Source organism: Dermacentor variabilis, chromosome 3 (genome assembly GCF_050947875.1).
Source record: "Dermacentor variabilis isolate Ectoservices chromosome 3, ASM5094787v1, whole genome shotgun sequence".
Lineage (NCBI taxonomy): Eukaryota > Metazoa > Arthropoda > Arachnida > Ixodida > Ixodidae > Dermacentor > Dermacentor variabilis.
Genome location: NC_134570.1, coordinates 7,292,401 through 7,308,835, shown reverse-complemented (window position 1 = coordinate 7,308,835; position 16,435 = coordinate 7,292,401). Strand labels below are relative to the sequence as shown.

General features: G+C 49.5%; 1 protein-coding gene, 1 long non-coding RNA gene and 1 pseudogene across 4 annotated transcripts in view; all 3 read left to right on the top strand.

The window, feature by feature from the left end:
• Rbp6 (RNA-binding protein 6) overlaps positions 1 to 16,435 on the top strand; it is a 1,084,430-nt gene that overhangs the window by 54,287 nt on the left and 1,013,708 nt on the right. The window lies entirely within an intron of this gene.
• On the top strand, positions 1,645 to 15,907 carry LOC142575113 (uncharacterized). Its single transcript, XR_012826573.1, has 2 exons — positions 1,645 to 8,232; positions 8,421 to 15,907. It is a non-coding gene; the product is annotated as an uncharacterized LOC142575113 (long non-coding RNA).
• On the top strand, positions 12,088 to 12,266 carry LOC142576782 (U2 spliceosomal RNA; annotated as a pseudogene).

Genomic DNA, 16,435 nt, shown 5'->3' with positions numbered 1-16,435 from the left:
AAGCGTGGTGATCATTGTATCAGCTGTGAAGCCTCGGTTTCTCTTTCGACAAAGGAACTGGCGTATCTTGAGAGCGACACTTGCAAGTTATTCTGTATCGTGGCTTTCTTGCGCGATGCAGATGACGGCCCTGTTTCTTCTTGTTGTTTTGATCCATAAGAAAAATTATGGGGTTTTACGCGCCGAAACCACTATCTGATTATGAGACACGCCGCAGTGGGGGACTCCGGAAATTTGGACCACCTGGGGTATTTCGCCCCCATTGAAATGCGGCCGCCGTGGCCGGGATTCGATCCCACGACCTCGTGCTTAGCAGCCCAACACCATAGCTACTAAGCAACCACGGCGGGTATGTTCTGATCCTTGACAGCAGCTATATATTCCGATGTCAAGAAATAAAACGCTCAGTTGTTAGTGCGCCTACGTGGTGTCTCGTGTCTCCTTCCTTCGTCTGCTGTTTTATTTGGCGCCTTCCTTGTAAACTATTACAAAGCCACGCCTCGCATCGCAAGGGTGAGAGGGCAGGAAGGCGAACCAGTAGGGAGATCCCGGTTTTCTGCCACGCGTGGGGAGAAAGGCTGGAGAAAGAAGCTGTTATTAAGAGTCAAAGACAAACACAAATACAAGCAAACAAAAAACGAGGAAGCTATCCTATATACAGTCATCCTTACGGACACGCGTTACGAACGGACCATGAGGAAGAAAAAGAAAGAACAGGTACAAAAAAACACGACGCTACTTCCAACGGGTGTATACTGAAAGATCAACATAATATACCGTTTGCCCCAACTAACGTTAGCCAAGCTGCTAAAAAAACGAACAAGAAAACACAATGCAAGATACCATGGTAATACCTACGGTGTTTGGTCATCAGACCTCTGACGACCGACCACGCTATAGGTCTTATAATCGTATCTTGCACCGTGTACCTATTCTTTTATATAGAGCGCAGCTTTTAAGCGTCCTTCCTGCGGCGAACGTCGGCGTCCCTCGGCGCAACTGAGCGAACACGGAGCGCAGCGGAGGATCAAATACTGTGGTAATGAAGAGAGCGCGAGGAGGAAAGCCTAGAAGGAGGGAGCAGAGTCATCATGAGGCGGAGATTGGAGGAGTGTATGGCGAAAGCACGACAATAAAGGCGTAGTGCCGCGCAAGGCTGGCTCTGCGGAGACGACGGCTACGAGATGGCGCCAGAGCCTGTTCACCGATAATGGCACCGACGCCATATGGAAACAAAGCTTTTCGTGAGCGGAGGTCTGTCTGCGGCGTCTGCTGTGAATCGCGCCCACGCGTCGCCCACGTGCTGCGTCTCGCGATCTCCCGATTAGCGAGACAATCGCGCCACACTTCGCTCCGTTTGCAACGTGCCGCACGAGACAGATTGTCCGCGCCAGACAACATACCGCGAAATGAAAACGCATGTAAAGCTGCGCTCAAATTTCGCATTCCGGAGTATCGTAATTGTAGCAGTTTTTTAGCAGCTTGGCTAACGTTAGCTAGGTTACCATATATACAGGGTGTTTCGGCTAAATTTAGCCAGAGTTTAAATACATGCCGATGTGCTCTAAGACGACGCGGCCAAATACATGTTGCTCAGTTTTGTATGTAGTGTGTCAACCTATTTTTTGTATTTTGTTTAATTAGATAATTAGTCAAAATTAATTAACCTACTTCTGAAGCAGCGAAGTTAGGCAAGAAAATCAAATTTGAAAGTGGTAGAGCGCTTTGCAAAACGTCCGATTAGACGGTTTCTAACTTTCTATCTATTAAGTATTAGTGTATTTCAGCTTACTGCGGATGCCCGCGAAATAAAAAAAAGAATACCACGTGAGATACCCGCTTGCGCGTCGTTATTGCAGCGCTCCCAAACTGTCCGTGTACAAACGAACATACCATCTAGCAGGGCGTGCTACCGCTTAAAAGGCGACAGGGCAGTGCCGGAGGCGTTGGATGTGCGATTTACGCCAGCGATGTGCTTCCCTCGCGGCGGTTCATGATAGCGATGAGGAGACGCAGCGGCAGCACACCCGGCTAAATGTTAGTTTGTGCTCGGAACGCTTGGGAGCAGTGCAGTCATGACGCGCAAGCGGGAATGTCACGTGGGGCTGTTTTTTGTATTTTGCGGGCATCTGCAGTGAGCGCTAAAACAGTAATACTGAAAGGGCCCCTCACCAGGTCTGGCCATTTTGAGCTGACAAACGCAGAGTATACACTGCGCGATAACAAAGTGTCTGCAAAGTATTACATCGCTACGCGCCACGGACAGCCCTGAAATTTCAATCCGAATGCCGTTTCCCTCTTCACTCGCGGCGAATCCGCCAGGAGAGGGACAGTGACGGAGTCGGGCTCCTGCGCCTACGTAATCGTGTCCGCAGTGTGACGTCGCTCATCGTGACACGTGACTTCGAGAATTATTCAAGACAACATTTCTTATCTGTGCGATCTGTTGCTTGAATTGGCGAATTGAAGTTTAGAAAAATAATAAAACACACAAATGGAATGTCTGCGTGTTTCTTTTTTTTTTGTTTTACTTCGCACCGAAGCAAGAGAGTCGTACTTCCGCTTCGTCTGCTTGCTCCCGCGGTCGTGCGGTCACGTGTGCAGGTACCGAAACTATGCCATTTTCTACCGTGTTCCAGCGCGTGATAACGCTCTGCGATCCGCTTGTTCTGCCTCAGTATTCGTGTAGCACTGAATTATACTGCTAGTCATGTTTCCTTGTGCACAGCGCGCAAAATCGTGCACTGCGCGAATGAGACAACTAGGGTGCCTCGATGCGCCCGCCCTCTTGGAGGGTGGAGTCATTCCGTGAAGGGGTCAGTGCCGCCTTCCGACCGCCGGCCGCCATTGCGCTCCCCACATTTCGTTACGGTAGGTCGAGAGAGACACGTGCACGGCGTTTTCTGGTACGAAATGCCCGGGTGTTGCGTGCCCCAATGCACGAACCAATCACGGAATCACTGGAAGAAGCAATGACTTCAGTTGAGTGCAGCATTTTTCACCATATTGGTGGCTTTTTTGTGAAAGAAATATTGAAGAAAAAAAAACGAAAAACTGCGAGCAGTGCAGGGCTGCAATGCTGGGCTCGACGAGCCATGAGCATGCATATTTAAGTGCACTAAAGGAGTACGTTCATGATGGTAAGAACTTATGTTATCCGAGCGGTGAAGTTATGAGCTTGCTCACATCCTGCGAAGAGCACTTTAAGGGAATCACGTCCTGGACTGACAACCTGTTCACCCTGAAGTCTCCTCTAAAGGCTGTGACAGAATATTTAATAAACAGGGCTCAGTGCAGTCTGGAGGCATGCCAGCGTCACAAGGATTATCTGGAACACATGCTGATATCAAGTTATGCAAGAGTAAGGCTATGCATTCACCTGCGCCAGCTCGAGGCTGCGAGAATTAGTGGGCATGGGAGCAAGGCATGCGCTGCAGTTAATTTGTAGTGAGTTATAGCACTTGTTGTTTTTGAAATCCTTAAAGTTCCCGACCAAATAAACAAGCTATCACATCGGAAATTGCTATCTATTGAATGCACTTTTTCTCAGTGTTGAGAAGCCGTGTGGCCACCTTATTTTAGCAGCATGGATGACCGGTTTATAGCAATCACCATTTGACAATATATTCGTGCAGAAAATATGCTAAACAGGGCTTTATAGTCAATTACTACGTGAGAGTCGCGATCTAGTGCAATATAAGCACCATGTAAGGCACTAAATAATCTGGTATGCATTCAGTATTTTGTTTACCCTCATCTGCATATCTACAGTAAGGTAAAAGAATTCAAAACAAAATTAAGAATAACTATAGAAGCACTGCTAAACAGAATCGGCCACAAAATAAAACGTTCAATGAAAGCGCATGCTATATACTCTAGCTAAACAAAAAATGCGAAAGAAATGGTTCATTTCATAGTATTAGTGCGTAATATCCCACGGAACAAATATAAACTACAATGAAGCAATAAAATCGGCCCGGTTGTATAGGCTCCGTAGCTATCGTGCTCAACTGCTGATCCTGAGGACGTGGGAGCCACCCAGCCGCGGCGGCCGAGTTTCTATAGAGGTTAAACGCATGGTGCTGTGTACTAGTTCGGTATCGGTGCATGTTAATAAAACCTCAGGTGGTCGAAATTTCCGATGCCCTCTACCACGGATCCATCACACCCGATGCTACGAAATCACAACGAAAGGCCGTGGATGTGATATTGGTTGAAATATGCGACGTTAAAAAATTCACAAATGTCAGCACAGGTAACACAGACACAAACAGGTAAGACAGACAGGTAACACAGACACAAATGAAAAGCTGCCACAATAACTGCAGTTTCCGTGACGCCGAAACAACCATTCAACATTGGTAGAACATCACTTACACACGGCCTCGTTTCAACTGCAGAGTGGTTATTTGACTGTTACGATCATTGCTTTCTACTGAGCGTTGCAGCATTCAGCCCTAAATGGGCTAACTGATGACTGATTCGAAAACAAGATTTGAAAGTAGGGTGTGCGATGACAATTATTCTTTTGACCCGTGGCGGCACGCGGTTTGTTAAACAAATTCGGGTTTCAGCTGGCAGCCAAACAGTCTTTACGCTTTGGTTAAATGCACGAGACTCACACACAGACACAGCGAAAGACGGCGGGACTCGTGCCAGCGTATGTTTCGTGCCTTTAACCAAGGTGAACAGTCACCAGCTAGCCCAATGAGACGTTCTTTTAAGCTCTGCACGGCTGGCGTGGAGGGCAGTTTTCTGCTGCCAGCAAGTCCAGTTGGTAATTCCTATTTAAAAATTAAAATGACGGAATATTAAATTGATACTTCACACTGCTGATGAGAAAATTTCGTGTTCTCGACATATCATTAAAGCAACACACGCTATCAAAGCGATCTGTACATGCAGCTGCGCGACGCCCGTTGACTGCCTACGGAGCGGGCATCATAATGGCGGACGCCGTAGCAGACGACGCGGTTGTCTTCACCCTGCACGGCGGCGGCGTGCATCGAGGCACCCTAGAGACAACAGCTCGCGCGCGACGCCGTCGGCGGAAATGCGCATCGCCGGACAAAATAAGACAGAGGAGCAATAAAGTGAAGGCGGGGCCTGTGACGTATGCGTCACGCGATCCTCGAGGTCCGGTATGCGAGAACGCAGGAAGGAATTTTGGTTGCGTAGGCTAGACGCGGCGACTGGAGAGAGCGTCTTGCTTGGCAATGGGGCCCGCCTGCTGAAGTCATGAGTTTGCGGCACTGAAATATTTCTATCTCGGCTATTAATGGAGCCGATTTGAAATTTTTTTTTTTTTTTGCTGCAGAACGCAGCCTAGTGACTTCCAGCGGAAGTAGCAACTTCCACAAAAGTAGCAAGTTGTTAGGAAGTAACAACTTCCAGCGTGTAACCGAAATTTTCTATGGGGCCTGGTGAGGAGCCTTTACAGGGCTGCTCCGGCGTTTTCCTAACCATATTAGGATATTGTCATTTTCAAATGGTATTGACGGTCCTGTCACCGGTAGGGTGGTTCAATTTCCTTCGAACTTCATACATAATTTTAAACAATCAACAAACGAGATGCCGAAACGGGTAGCTGCTTCGTGTGACGTCACGATGAGGGAATGACGTCAGCTCCTTAACTAGCATAATGTAAACACGCAGAACGCGTGCTAAACACGCAGTGCACTTGGCGCTAACACCAAAGAAGTGAAGGTGATGATGTCTCCTGACGACAGAGGAAGCTTTTGCAGAGTTTCCGAACTAGACAGCGGCGATTTAAGCGACGATTTCAGCGAGAGTGGGGTGTAGACTCTGACGTCGCAAACACAGGGTGGCGAGTAGAAAGTCCTGAATGCAACCAATCTTTAAAATTCATTTTCAGGAAAACTAAATTATTTCCAGCCATATAGTTTGGCACAAATAATCAGAATTCAAAAGAGAACATATATGCGAAATTTTATTAACATCGGTGGACATCAAAAAATCGCCGGAGTTGCCCTTTATAGATAGAAAGACGGAACCTGTTTATTCGTACGTTTTGCAAACCGCTCTGCAACTTTCTAATTGGAATTTTTCCCCTAGCTTCGGTCCTTCAGAAGTTGGCTAATTAATCATGACTAATTATCTACTTTAGCAAAATAAATAAAGAATGCGTGACACGCTACATACAGTAGTGAGCAACATGCATTTGGTGGCGCCGTCTTAGAGTGCATCGGCATATCTTTAAACTCTGGCTAAAGTTAGCTGAAACGCCCTGTACACAGCATATAACGCTGTCGTCAACGCGGCTCACGCGCCTAGCTGACACTAAAGCGAGCGACCATTCGAGAAGCCTCTGGTGCCGCGAGAGGAGCGAATCGAAGCCGGTGGCGGCGCCCTTCCCGCAGCCGCGACGCTGATTGCTCTGACGGCGGCGCCTGCTCGGCTGCATGGAGCGAGATTTGGGAACTCTTACAGCGCCACAATGGTCGAAATGTGGGAGAATACTTCGAAATCTGTGGTGTCACACTGACGTTCCCACGCAGAGGTTTAGGCGCGAAATTCGATAAATACAACTTTGACTCTCATTTCATTTTCTAACGTTGTACATGTTACTCCACAATTATGCAAAATAGTGCTTTCAAATGATGGTTTATCAATAAACGCGGTTTTGTGCTATTTAGTGCCTCTTCAACCACGTTAAGGACAACATTATCTGTTTTCTATACTGACAACGGCTCTGTTTTCCTACGACCCGTTCGTAACGAGTTTTTGTAAATTTGCTATTAATTAGCAAGTGACCCAGGTTAGCACCCTGTCAAGCTATTTATGGGCGTTCAGACAGGCCGAGTCGTGCATAGGGGAAATTGTGTAGCGAGGAGGCGCTTATAAAGACAATCTCGAGGAAGCCGGCAATATATAGCTGCGTCATATATTGTCGGTCGTGGGTGGGGGATTACTTCTTTAAATTTTCGTCGACGGCATTCCGACAGATTTACAGATATATAAAAGATGTCTTACGTTGTCTACATTAGGGACATCGCCAGACTCTGCACTGGTCTGCGCCCTGGGCCTGTGATCTTGCGCTGCAGTCACGCAGCTCGAGCATCTCGGCAGCAGCAAGATGTCAAATAACTCTGCTATCCGTGTGCTGGTTTGTACGAATGAAAGTCGATTCAAGGAAGAGATAGAACTGCCAGCACTTCTTAAAGCTAAAAACAATTCAGCTGCCCATTACATTAGCATTCCGAACAGACAAGAGAGCGAAATTACGATTGGTGCGCATGCGCCTGGTGGTAGCCAATAAGCTGTCGCATGGGCGCATATGCTGGCACATATACCGCGCGCATTATGACAGTATAACGGACGTCAGGTTTGTTTTCTTTCCAGAGACTTTGCTGCCTTTTAGTTTATAGTAATGTAATGTCTTCGCGAGCAAGATGTGACAAGGAGAAGGAACGCTAAGATGTACGCGAGCAAGTCGGAGATACGTGTGCCTCTGCGCACACCACAGCTGGTGGCGATTGGCTGATCCTCAGGGTCGGTTAGGGGACTTCGTTGTGTTGAACCGCCTCGGTCGGCGTCGGGAGTGCTCGTGCGGCTCGTGTATGGAACCCGGCATGAGCGCCGTCGTCGACGGATGCTGTGAGCGTCGCCTTGGGAGCGGGGTGCTGGGTTGCGCCACCAAGCTCTCGCTATTATACTGCCTAATGTCCTACCTAGGTTAAAAAAAATTTAAAAGAAACCGCTATGAACTCCCACAACCAAATTTTCTTACCCCCTATTGCGAACTTTGCCTTTGTAGTTCTCCGTTTTTTGTCGTTTCCCTATTTTTCTTCACCAATCTTCCAATCGCCTCTTACTAATCTCTATTGCGGACATGTTCACTTTTCCACTGCTCTCGCTGAACTCAAGGGCTTCAAGGAGGCCAGTGGTGCCTAAATAGACCGCTGGGTAGACGTCCTCACATTCTAATAAAACATGCTCTATAGTTTCCTTAGCTTTACCGCAGCAAGCACATGCTTCTTCCTTCTTATTTCTCACTTTATAGGTGCATGTTCTAAGGCATCCCGATCTCGCTTCGAAAAGTAATGAGCTTCCCTTTGCGTTATCTTCAATTCCTTCTTTCCTGATTTCGTTTTTTCCTCTTAAGTAGTTACTCATGGCAGGTTTCTTTTTTAGATTATTTCGGCCTCTCTGACTTTCCGCTTGACTTTCTTTGTTGCTGGGTTGCTCACCCTACAGGCCGCATACTTGCTGGTAAGCTTCCAAGTTCTTTTCCTCTACTGTGAACCAGTGTTTTTTTCTGTACAAATACCTATACACTCTCCCAGCCCATTTATTTTCTTCAATATTCCTCAGTCGTTCTTCATAACCAATTTTACTGTGAGTTTCGCTCACTTCAAAACTAGTCCGGCCCATATCACCCTGCACCGCTTCATTTGCAGTCTTCCCGTGTGCGCCCAATGCGAGGCGTCCCACTGACCTTTTGTTCCCATCGAGTGCTGATTGTACCCCTGATTTAAAGCAAACAACCGCACTTCCAAAAGTAAGTCCTGGAACCATTCCACTTTCCCACATACCCCGCGGAGCACCTCGTACCTATCGTATCCCCATAGCGCTCTGTGCTTCATTATGGCTGCATTTCTCTTCCCCCTTCACTGTTATTCTTTTTTTTTGGTGTTTCCATATATCTATTGCCTTCGTTTATCCATAAACCACGGTATTTATATTCTCTTACCCGAGGTATTTCCTGGCCCTGTATCGCCACTGTCTGTTCACTGTTTTCATTGTAAACCGTAACACCTCATTTTCTAACACTAAATTTCAAACCTAAATTCTTGCCTTCCTGTCCAGACGTTGCAAATCACTTTGCTTGTGAGCTAGCAACGCAATGTCGTCCGCATAAAATAAACCTCGAAGCTGCTGCTCTACTAATGATGGATGGATGGATGGATGGATGTTATGTGCGTCCCCTTTGGAACGGGGCGGTGGGTTGCTCCACCAAGTTCTTGCTATTATACTGCCTAATGTCCTACCTAGGTTAAACAAAGAAAAAAGAAAAAAAAAGAAACACTATGACCTACCACGCCCAAATTTTCTGATCCCCTGTTGCGAACTGTGCTTTTGTACGTCTCCGTCTTTTGTCGTTCTTAGACAGAATCTTAGCCAAAATTAAATCTATACACGACCGTTCTTGAGTAGTTGAGTGGCTTGGATTGGTGTGCCAATTCAAACCTAACAGTTATCGCGCAATGTGAGTGAGCTATTTCTTGTCTGGTTTTGAAATTTCCACATTGAAGTCTTCAACGATGATTACAGGAGTAATCTCATCAATGCTAACACATGCAAAGTGCGCAGTCACGAACTTCTCGGTATCAAACTTGGTTGTGCCTGTAGATATCACAATTCCGTCTTTCGTTTGTACGGAAAAGACAATGTCACAATCCATGGCATTGTCTTCTTGCAAGTCAAGGGTGTATGGCAATGCCTCCTGCTCGTGAGTACATGTGCTATTCACAACTATTCCAGCATGACCGTCGACTTGAAACAATACAGCTTGAATTTTTTCATTTATTATTATTATTATTGTCACGTGGTAGTGACGATTAAGAAGGCAGCAAAACTGTGAATAACAAAACGAGCGTTTTATTGGGCGAACTTGTGCCCTCAAAAATAGGCTACTATCAAAGAACAACGGTAGCGGCGAACACACTCGGCGATCGTCGAAAATCTGATCAGCGGGTCAAACGCATGGGCTTTTATAGATCAGTCGTCGAATGTTCCACAATGACCGCTGGGACCCGCGTGTCTTTCACAAAGTTCTCCACTATTCGCGTCGTGTTTCGATGGGGGCGAAATGCGAAAACACCCGTGTGCTTAGATTTAGGTGCACATTAAAGAACCCCAGGTGGTCAAAATTTCCGGAGTCCTCCACTACGGCGTGCCTCATAATCAGAAAGTGGTTTTGGCACGTAAAACCCCAAATATTATTATTCGCGTCGTGCATACATGCAATCAGATTACACAAGTTGCGGGGAAAGACAGCGAATGCAACCATCGATAACATTCCAGAAACTTCTTTTACGTGCAGGCGCGTCCTGCGCTGTGCGATAACATTTGTTAGGTCGTGGGAAGTGGTCGCCCGATAAAGATAACGAAGTACGCGTGTCGCTATTATTATTATGAACGCGAAAGCGTTAAGGAGCTCGTGTCGCAGAAAAGCTGGTGTCGGCGTCGGCGGCGTTGGCCGTGAGCGATAAATGCCAGGAGGCACTTGATGAATAAAAAACAACTTGCAAGATGGGCTGGATGGGAATCGAACCAGGGTCTCCGGAGTGTGAGACGGAAACGCTACCACTCAGCCTCGAGTTCGATGCTTCAAAGCGGTACAAAAGCGCCTCTAGTGAATGTGGTGTTGCCTTAGAAACGAGCCGTAGAAAGTTATACTGCGGTGTATATTGTTAATTATGAACATGTAACTTACAGAAGGCGCAGTTACACGAGTAGCGAAGTGCGTTTCCGCTACATTTCTTCTGCGCTTTCCGCACACGCAGAGCCATCTTGCGGCAAACACAGAAGACCCCCTCCTCTCTATGTTCAGCGCTGCCCCTACAGGTGGCGCGCCACACGTGCATTGGGGCTGTGTGGGGACCGGTGCGAGGCGCGTCGCGGCCCGGACTCCCTCTCCCCTGACGATGTTTCGCCGTGCCCTCTTACGGGTTGCATATTCAAGCGTCCTTCCTTTCTATAGATCACTATCTGTCTGTCTCTCTGCCCGTGCCGATCACGACGTTTGGCTGGCGTACATCGTTTCCCCCTCCGAGACACCGAGTTCTTTGGTTCGTTCCGCTTGCTCAGGCGCACGTTTCGTTGCCGCGCCGAACCCTGCGTTGCTCGACGCTCACCGCGTGATTGGTGGGTGCAAAGTCCGATGCGGGGCGCCTCTTAAATGATCGCTGCTGTCGTAGCGCATTGTTTTACACCCCTTGGAGGGTCGACGGGAACGTTCTCGCGTTCCACTCTTGAAGGCGAAGCTTAAGCGTCCTCCAATTTTTTATTACGGGCGGAGTTGTTGAAGCCTGCTTCACCTACGTCGCGGGTCGGCCCGGTATTGCACGACCTCCGGGATCGGCCATAATTTTTGCCCACGGACACGACAAATGCATTGGGGGAACGCATACAGCTCCGTTGTAAAATGCGCCCCGTGGCACTTTGCGTTCGTGGCTGAGGGAACGCATGGAAATGGAACGCGCGTCGTTTGGCTACATTGAGTTGTCGAGAATCAAGTTGTATACACGGTCGAGGCTCCGTCTCTGCCACAGCTGTTGTGAGGCGCTATTGGGGACGCTATATGCCGGGCCCTGGCTAGAGCGAGCTCCTCCGGCACCTTGAGCGCTGCTCTCGTTGACGAACGCCGGCGTCTGCCTGCAAGCAGAGACGGCCACTGCGCCGCGGTGCACGCCAGCGCGCACTCCCGTCCGCTGTCCGAGCGAACCAACCAGACGGGCTCGCAACGAGTGCTTTTACTTTGGCGGCTACAAATTGGTGCTGCCGCGTGGCAATCCCGACGTGTCGTAATGGGATGCTCTGAGATTATGCGCAGCCGGTGTATGTTTTACAGACACGATTCTCCTGGCGACGCGCTATAAGGAACGCTCTGGCGACGCATTATTTACCTGGCGTCCCAGTGCCCATTGCGCGATGGCTTAATTACGGCCGGTAGTTGTCCCTTGCGGTTACTCACGCACACGGAAAGTTCGCGTCACGTTCAGTCTGTCCGCAGCGTTGTATCCGGCGTCCAGTGGACGTGAGGGCGCGGAATAGTTTAGGAAAAAGACGATGTCTCGAGCGTCATCTATCAGTTACGGACATGCGGACGCAATGAGGGACGGAAAATCTTTGAAGGTGGATGACCAGCGAAGCTGTTTGGCACGCGAGACAGAGGTGACGCAGGATTTTCAGCAAAGCTACGAACTCATCTACCACGATTTTCCTATACATTCGCGTGACGTCTAGACACGCGAAACTAGACACGCGTGACGTCTCGACGAGACCGCCACCACGGGAGACAGGAAGGAAAGGAAAGCACTTGGAACGCCGACAAAGAGAGGCATGGCCGACGCTGGTTAAAGTGTAGTGTCTGTTCTTCTCAGCCTAATATCTGATACGGGTTCTATCTCGACCCAAGAAATTAAACTTACTTTTGTAAGTTCGCGGAGTGCTTGAACCCTGCTTCACCTCCGCCGCTGGTGGGCCGCTATTGCACTATCTCCGGGATCGGCCCCCGTTTTTTGTACATGCAGAAGTGAAATGCACGGAACCCTAGCCGTAAACAGCTTCGCTGTACAAAAGGAAGTAAAAGCCAAGTACACGGGGCGTTGTGAGCACGAGGTGGCATGAAAGCCAGCCATCATCAGGCGTGCAAACAGGGTGTCAACGCGGCTGCCGCTCCAGAACGCGTCTGCTCGTGCGTGGTCGAGGTGACGAAGATAGCTATGGTAACGGGGCGTCCCTCTCGCGACGAAGCTTCGTAATCGTGCACTTGAGCGAGGCAACAACAGCTGCCTTCAAACAGAGCTATTTTGGTTCCGAGGAAACGAAAAACGTCGTGCAGCTCTGCACAGAGCCTCTCGAAGCAGTTATTCCCTGCGGGTTTGCCGGCTTGTAAATATGATCGAGCTGCCGTGACCGAGAAGAGCACAGGTGCGAAGCTCGTAATCGCGCGGCCGGCTGAGTGTAGTTGGTGTCCTGTAACGGACCAACCCGAATTCTCCAGTCTCGTGCATGGAGCGAAACCAGTTGTGTGTTCACGTGTGTTTACTTCCACGGCTGTAAAGTTCTTACGGAATCTGTATGCATTGTATGCAAATTACGTGTAATTTGCATAAGGTTGATATGGAAAACACGAAATTATTCTAGTGCTACCATTTTTAGTAGGGCAGCGCAATAAATCGACAAGTCAGTCGGTCAGTCAATTCGCCGAATGCTTTGCGCAGAACGCTTGCACCGCTAACAGCAGAAGCGATGCGTGGCCCCGCCTCGGCAGCATCGATACGGAGCCCATTAGGAGAGGCCGCGGCGCCACTCATCTGGCGTGTGTGAAGCCCCTGCGCTCGGCGAGGAAGTCGCGGTGAACGTTACGAGGCTACTTACGTGTTCCTAACGAGGCTGCAGCGAGGGAGGACATTAAATCGTAGATCGCAATGCCTGTTTGCCCCCATCGGGCGTATCCCGTAATAAATAACTTTTTTGCGGACTCCGAATGTCGAGCTCCCGTATTAGGCTAATTGGAGGTCTAGGCAAGGGTCGCATTTGGAGACCCGGAAGGCGAGCGCGCACCGTTCAGATCCCGCGGCCGCCCCTCGTGTCTGTGCGGTGTTTGAAGCTGCCAAGAACAAAATGTACAGATGACCCACCGAGCGAGTCGGTTCCCTCGACTGTTTGCCTAATTGATGACGTTCGATGAAAACACATACCGGAACTTGGAATCATTTAATTTTTATTTGTGTGTGTGGGCCTGGCCTTCGGATATTATTCGCGACAGTAGAGTTAGTGAGTCAGTCTGATTAAGTTCAGTTACCATATCTTGTGGCGAAAGGACCGTGATGCGTAAGCAATAGCTGAACTTAGTTTCTTGCAATTCGAAGAAAGGCCCCGTACGAACGTCCTTTCCAGCAACATTTCTGCGCAGCAAGTGTAAGGACGTTGTTAAGGATAGTGTTTGTCACTATAGCAGGGATTAACTAAAATGTTCTAATGGAGCTCACACTGACACGTGGATTTCTACGGTGGCTTAAGAGTGAGTTCGTCTGCGGTGCGATGGAGCGACTTGCCTGGCATGGCGTCGACGAGCGCGAACAGTTGCGCGGCGACACTGTTTCGGGCCTCGTCGGGTTAAGTGACGTGCAACCACAATTGTCTACCGGCTAGTTCATCACGAGAGAAAAATTCGCAGTTCCGTTGCAAAGGCGAAGATTGCGACAGCTAATTATTAGATAGCTGTACGAAGTAACGATAGTAGTTTGTAAACATTCACTTACTAACTCAATTAACAATCATAGAATGCGTAAGCGTGGCTCAACGAAGGCGTACAAAGAGACGAACACACGGAGACAGCGCTGTCTTTGTGTCTGTGCTTCTTTCTGCGTCCTTGTTCAGTCGCGCTTGCACATTTTATCATGAATTCAAACCAACTAGCCGCGTTTCTCGGCCGCGCTCGCCGCCTCACCCTCGCAAGCTTTCGCCCGTACGGAATCTCACGGCGAGGGCGACGCCGACGTCTCCGCTCGAAAGTATTAACGCGCAAATATCGCCGCAGTGCAGCGTCAGCTCTTTCCTCGCTGACAGAGGCGCGCTGTTGAGCCAAGCTTGTAAGAGGCTCGCTCGAAATTGCGAACGTGTCGTGACAGCCGAATGCAACCCAGGGACTTGTTCCGTTCTGGCGCAATGCTGTGAGAGAATTGGTATGCCGATTTGCACCGAGGCGCTTAAGTCTGCGCTTTTTCGAGTTGGCGCTGAAGCGGGAAGAGAACCAGCGGAAACACGTAGCGCTGATGGCCCTTAAGTGAGCGCCGGCATGTGTGCTGTGTGTGTGGACTGGGCGGCGTTCGTGGCGGCGATGAAGGCGCGCTGTTTCCCGTGGGCCGATCCGAGGTGGATGGGTGGCCGTCGAATGTTTCCTCGCTCAATCGTGGGCGGACGCGGCAGAGAGGAGACCGAAAACTGGCAAAACGGTATCATTCGCTTGCGAGGAACGACGCATTGTTTCCGAAACAGAAAGAAAATGGGTTTAAGCTGATTCATCTTTTATTTTTTTATCGGAGGAGAAATTTCTGCAACCATCGCGGTGTGAGCTGCCGGTGTGCCAAGTATGCTTGGTTCATCTTGATCCACGATGTCGTGTACAGCTCAGGCAGGAGGACGGTGGTTGATGTACGCCTCTGTGAATGAAGAAAGAGTGCGCATTTTTATACGGTATTAGGTAACATAAACGAAAAGCGAAATAAAAATGCCTTTAGCTGTTCCAATCTCAAAAAGGGCACGATGTCTGATTTTTCTGAGCATCTGCGCAGCGGCCCCGATCGCGACTTCCTTGCGCGCCCTGACGCGTTGTCGCGCCAGGCTGTGGACGGTGCAACTTCTTCAACAGCGCGTCGGAGGACAGTCGCGCGCGCGCCATCACTGCGACAGCGCGCCGGTTGTCACAGCTAATTGCTGCCATCACGAGGCGGCCCGAAGACAATCCTCGCCTGTCTCCGCAGGAGTTCATTACGGCCGCGCGACGGCGTGCCCCGAATGCCGCTTTCCCACGCGCCATTGTCCCGAACCGCCCGCAGCTCGGAGGCAAAGCTCGCACGCGCGCTGCTGCGCGAGTCGCTCGCCGCCGGTCGGGCTCGCGCCCGCGGTGCGGCTCTGGCTGGACTAGAAGCGCTGCGATGTGCGGCGAGGTTTCCCACGTGACCGTGACGTGTCGACTCGTCTCTTGGACACGTGCGCAGCAGTGCTCTGCGCAGGCGGTGTTGTTTACTGCCACGCAAGCGAGCGTTCTCGTAGATGCAAGGGCGGACTTGTGGTGCGTACTGCACCTATACGCATTAATATAGGACGGGGAAAAACAGCAAATATGGACACTCTAGCCTAGCTGTTATCTTCCAGCTGGTCACGAAGACACCCTCGTCGAAGTGTTACATTTGTGCACTTTATGCGATGATCTTCTTTTACAGCCTAATTCATAAAAGTGATGCGGCGTTATGTCGCAAGAACGTGGGAACACACATAAGTCATTTTGCATTGTTTGAGATTGCCTGAAGTAATTTTAACACAGCTTCAGACTTATACGTAGTTTTACGAACGTGACACCACAGCGGCACGTGACACCAGCCCTGACTGCGCTCTTTAAGCCTCGAAACACTGAGAAAGAAAGAAAGAAAGAGAAAGAAAATGTTTTTGTGGTGACCGGTACGTAACAGCATTACCGCGCTGCACGCGTCCAGTCTGCGTGTGCCTGCACACATCACATCCTATGCACACAATAGATTAAAGCGCACATTGAGAATTCCCTATGCCTTTTCCCACGTCCAGCGAAACGCGGTGGACATTTGGTTTTTGCTCTCTCAGTGGGATTGCCGCCGAATTAAGGCGGCTGCCCTTTTATGCATTAGAGTAAGATGCTGAGCACAAATATATGGCTGGGACTCGAGCGCTCAATGGCCACGTTCGCAGCATATTCGCATTTACGCAGCTTCTCTCTCGCGGCGCGCGTCCGCGCATCGAAAAGGGTGCACGGAATGCACGCGCCCACTTGCAAGAACCGCGAATGGAAAATTCAGCGAGGAACGCTGAACGAGGCGGGTATAAAAGAAAACGAGAAAGCAACGTGATGAGGAGGGCGCTGGCTGGCGAGCGGCTTCAGTGCAAATATTCCAGCTCGGTGCTGACATCGCAGTGCTGTTCGCTATGA